This window comes from Bos taurus, chromosome 9, assembly GCF_002263795.3.
Source record: "Bos taurus isolate L1 Dominette 01449 registration number 42190680 breed Hereford chromosome 9, ARS-UCD2.0, whole genome shotgun sequence".
Classification (NCBI taxonomy): domain Eukaryota; kingdom Metazoa; phylum Chordata; class Mammalia; order Artiodactyla; family Bovidae; genus Bos; species Bos taurus.
The window spans coordinates 98,759,252-98,764,580 of NC_037336.1; the positions used below are offsets into that span (position 1 = coordinate 98,759,252).

Consider the following 5,329-nt stretch of genomic DNA (forward strand, 5'->3'; position numbering starts at 1 on the left):
AAAGCAACTATTTACTATTTAAAAATAAATGCATCCTGAGTCTCACAACATTGAAATCTTGGTAATTTACTCCTTAAGCCCCTCCCCCACTGGGCCCTCCCCCAGCCACCGTCTTCCAATTCCAGCTCCCTTCTGGGCCCCCTATACCCTAAGCCATCGGCCAGCCGGTAAGCCCTCTGGTGTCAGGATTCTTCCCTCATCCCCTAATGCCATTCTCACTCCACCCCTCCAAATCCATCTGCCATTTTCCCAACTGTCAGAGCCCTGCTCATTAACCGACTGGTTAACCTGATAATCTCAGTTCAAACAAAGGTGTTTCCAGCTGGGAGTGGGTTTCTTTCCCAGTGCCTTCTCTCCAGCACCTGGAGTATGGTTTGTGTTTAAACAGGAGCCTTCAAAGGACACAACCTCTCTACCAAGTGGTGGCTGGAGTTTCATTCATCGATGTAGGTCAGTGGGGACGATAACTTTGATTGAGGAGCTTCTTCAGGACCCACCACACCTTAATGACAGACCCGTGTGCTGAGTGGACTTCCAGGTGGTTCAGTGGTATAGAACCTGCCTGCCAATGTGCATTTGATCTCCGGGTCAGGAAAATCCCCTGGAGGAGGAAATGGCAACCCACTGCAGTATTCTTGCCTGGAGAATCCTGTGGACAGAGAAGCCTGGTGCGCTACAGTCCATGGGGTCACAAAGAGGCACTCACATGCAATGTCACATCCTCACAGCGACCAGGAAGGGAGGACATAAGTGTCTACATTTTGCAAATTCGGAGAAAGCAGGTCACAGAGATTGACCAGTTTTCTTTCCCAACAAACCCAGGTGTGTCTTTCATCCAGGCAAGCCCTCCACCCGGCCTTGCATCCAGTTGGCCTCTTGTCGGATCCCCTTTAGAAGTCAACCAGTTGTCCGGCCGTCCAGCCCAGGTGGGCTCACAACATCTGCTTCCACGTTGCAGAAGAGGCCTTGGTCCGTGGTGAGCCTTCGATGGTGCCTCCCTTTTTGCTCTCCTCTGAGATGACCTCCTCAGCCGTCCTTCCCAGCTCTCTGCCTACTGAGACCTGCTAAGATGTTCAGGTGAGACAGAAGCTGATTCACCAGTGCCCTGTCTCTTCTCCTAGGCTATCCTCATGTTCATGTATGAACCTGCTTCTGAACTCTGCAGCCCAGAGAAGACTCGGCAAAGCTGGGGGGCCACTGTGCCTGCAGGCTCCCCTGCTGGGGGGCCACCCCTCAGCCCCCCTAAGGAGTTCCACACAGGGCATGGTCCAGTCTTTGTGTCAGCCAGCCTTCACCAGTACCCCTCATCCCTCCCACCATGCGGATCATCAGAATCAAAGCCCAGGGTCGGGCTGGAATCCTGTACTTCCCTTTTCCCCAAAAATATCTACCTTGAAAGAATTTTTGCAAATCAAATCATAAGCGCATTAGAGTTAATTATATACTATTAAATTCACTGCTGTGGCAAAGCCTTGGAAAATGAAGAATCTTTTTCTAATTAAAATAAACAAATTTCAGTTCACCTCTTTGCTTTCCTTCTCTGTAACACCCTCTGAGTGAAAATTAGACACAATCCTATACCCAAATATGTTGCAAAACAAAGGTTAGACATCTAAGAAACATCTCATGAACCAGAACTCTTGACCCTTTTTAAGCATCTTCAAGAATGGATTTCAGCCTGTACTTTTCTTCCAGAAGATTTCAAGGGTTTGGGGAGCTGGAGGAAGTGGAGGTTTGGAGGGCGGGGGGTTGGACACAAAACAGCTAACCATACACTCTCCATCCTGGGATTGGAAACATGGCCATAGTCAGAATCTCTGAAGCAAGAATGAACCAGAGTCTTCTCTGAGTCCAGGGGAGACAAGCGTGATAATAAAGCCTGCATATTCAATTCTGCAACTGCACTTGGGCTCCGTTTATGTAATTTGCATAGGAATTTCAGGAATGTGAGGGTGTGAACTATTAGCAACTCCCTATATAATTATTAAGGGACTTTTTTTTTTTTGCAGAGTCAAAAATTGTTACGGAGCTTAAATTCAGGCTCAGAGGAATATTTCATCAGGTTTTCTTTAAGTTTCAGACCAGTGGAAATCAACTAATAATGGAGCTCACTTTGGTAAAAAGTGATAAGGCTGAGGTTTCTGATTAGAACTCCAAATGCCTTAAATAGCTCCCGTAATTAATTATTAAGAGAAGTAGCTTTCTTTTCCATGGAGAAGACTAGAGCTGTGAGAAAGGGGGAAATAGAAGATGTCAGTACAGGAACTTTGGGGGCAGCGAGAGCTTTAAATGGGATTCACGTGGGTCAGCATTTCAGGACTGGAGATCCTCCTTGTGAGGAAGTGCCTCCAGGAGACATTTTCACCCTCAAAATGTCATGAGAAAGAAAGTGCCGTTCTTCCTTTCAGCTGAAACCGTTCACTGCTGGGGGCCAGGAGGGAAATCAGACCCTTGTTCGTGTGTTTCCTGGCTGTGGTTCCCAGACACCGGTCTGCCTCACGGAAAACACGTGCCAGACACAGGACGACTGGTCTCGCAGCCGCACGGGAGGGTCTAGACGGTGCCCGGGGGCAGCACCCAGGCTGTGAAGGGGTGAAGAACCCACGCAGCCAGCTAGATTCATTTCCTATTTTTTGATTCTTGGAGGCCAACTTTCATTTCCCCAAAGTACATGCCGCGTTGGCATGAAGCTCCCAGCCCGGCCACCCCTGGCAGGAGCTGTGCACAGAACCTCGAGATGTGGTACAGACTTAGAGAATGGACTTAGGGTTTGCCAAGAGGGAAGGAACAGGGGGAAGGGATAGTTCAGGAGTTTGGGATGGACATGTACACACTGCTGTATTCAAGATGGATGACCAACAAGGACCTGCTGGGCAGCACAGGGAACTCTGCTCAGTGTTATGTGGCAGCCTGGAAGGGAGGGGGGTTTAGGGAAGACCGGATAGATGTATATGTACGGTTGAGTCGCTTTCTGTCTGCCTGAAACTATGACAACCTTGTTAATTGGCCATGCCTGCTCAGTCGCTGCAGTCCTGTCTGACTCTCTGCGACCCTATGGACTGTAGCCCATGAGGCTGCTCAGTGCATTGAATTCCCCAGGCCAGAATACCAAAGTGGGTTGCCATGCCCTCCTGCAGACTTTACTTGGTTCTACTCTAATATAAAATAAAAAGTTTAAAAAAAAAACAAAAACAAACCCTTGAGATTTGGGACTAAAGGCTTTAGAAGCACAAAATTCCACCAGCTCCTGGACCTGAGACCCGGAGGCATTGTCTCCTCGTGGCCATACTTCCGGGAACCTGGCTGGACAGCGGATTCCGGGTGGACAGAGCTAGGACAGCAGGTGTCCTGCGGCTGGTGTGTGCATCTGTGTCGCTCTGCACATCTGTGAGGCACGTGCGCTCTGGGCTTTGTTAGCAAGAACAAAAATCATGATGGCCTTCCGACACCCTCGGGCTTAACGTGTAGCTCTTTTCTTTTTTTCCTGCTTGGCTGCAAATGTACAGAGGAAGTGAATCTCCACTGCTGATGACCTCATTTCCACTGTTTCTCAATGAGGTGCTGGCCTGCCAGAAGGGCGCTTACTCAGCCGGTCACTGGGCCGAGGGGCGTGGAAGGAGCTGCAGGCAGGGAGGGTGGCCTCATCACCCTGGGCTCCGCTGACCCCAGCCCTGCAGGCCTCTGCCCTCAGGAGAGTGGTTGGTTGGGGGCCCTTCCTGAGATGAAGCGATGAGAAGTAGCTACTCCCAAACATGAAGAGCGCGGGTGGACGGGATCCGCTGGACGGGGCGGGGGCTCTGGTTCTGTGCACAGATACCGGTGCCGTGACATTGACAGAGGTTTCCTGTGTTTATGCCATGGAAATGAATCACCCAACAGAATCAGCAAAACATCTATTATTGATGACGTTGGCCAAACCGGAGCTAAACTGACTCTTTATCCAGATCCAGTGACCATGAAAAATGACTTTTATTAAATCAATAGATCAATTCAAAGCCAATAAGTCAAGGCATCCAGAGGTCGATCAAAACAGTGTTTTAGCACAGGGAGCACAGAGGTCAGGTCTGCACAAGGCTGAACATTTCCAACACACCAGGACCACCTACGAGCGAGCGGAAAGTTAAAAACGATATGCTTTTAAATGAACTGTACTTCAGTAAAAAATTTTTAAACATCAATTATATCTCAATAAAATATCATTTCTTCAATTTTGAAGAAAAATAGAGACAGGCACTGATTTGCAGTTACAGACATTGTATACGTGATGCAAAGAGGTGATACACACCGAGAGCTCTGTAGAGAGCAGCTCTCGCTGATGGTAAAGCGCTTCTCCCCAGCAAAGCCCCGTGCCAGGCATTTTCCGTCTCATCCAGTCCTCCTGTGGCTTGTGTCCAATTTGCAGTTGGTAGTAGCCCCATTTCACACGTGAGAAAGTCGGGGCTCCAGGCAGGGTTGGAGGGTGGCGAAGAGCAGAATGTGGACACATGGAGACCAGATTCCTGACCACTGGAGGGGGGTCTGTGTGCAGCGGTTCCCCGCTGCGGCCGCGGGGCGGGGGGAGGACGTCTGCGCCTCAGGACGCTCCGGGGCCCTCCTCAACCCCCCACCTCCCCTCACCCCCTCACCTCCCCACCCCCCCACTCCCCCACCCCCCCATCCCCCCACCCCCCCACCCCCCCACCTCCCTACCTGCCCCCAGCCCCCCATCCAGCCTGCTCACCACAGGCCTCTTGAGACCTCTGGTCCCAGCCGACTGGACCCGACCTCCCCAAAGCTGGTGTCTGGTCCTCTCCACACACACGCTCACATTGTCTCACATACACACACGTACACGGACAGGCACACAGACAGACACACACACAAACACATAGGCTGACACACACACTGTCTCATACACATACATATGTGAACAGACACACACTGCCTCATACACAAGCATAGGCCTGCGCACACACACTGTGTCTTACACACACACTCACACTGTCTCACACACATACTCACACATACATGGACAGACACATATACTGCTTTACACACATACACATGCATAGGCCAATATGCACACTCTCACTCTGTCTTACACACTCACACTGCCTCACACAGAGACACACATACACACACACTCCATCTCACACACATACACACACAGTCACACACACACACAGAGGCCAACACACACCCTGTTTTACATACACACACACACACACACACACACACACACACACACACACTGAGACTGTTTCACACACACATACATACATGGACTGGCACACAGGCACACACATCCACTCACACTGCCTTACACACATACACACTCACAAATGTAGGC

The 5,329-nt window shown here is 50.3% G+C and overlaps 1 long non-coding RNA gene across 1 annotated transcript; it reads right to left on the minus strand.

Moving 5' to 3' along the window:
- Positions 1-3,950: 3,950 nt before the first annotated feature.
- LOC112448145 (uncharacterized) lies at positions 3,951-4,639 on the minus strand. The gene is made up of 2 exons (XR_003036543.2): positions 4,286-4,639; positions 3,951-4,102 (listed from the first exon to the last, which is right to left on the minus strand). It is a non-coding gene; the product is annotated as an uncharacterized lncRNA (long non-coding RNA).
- Positions 4,640-5,329: the final 690 nt, after the last annotated feature.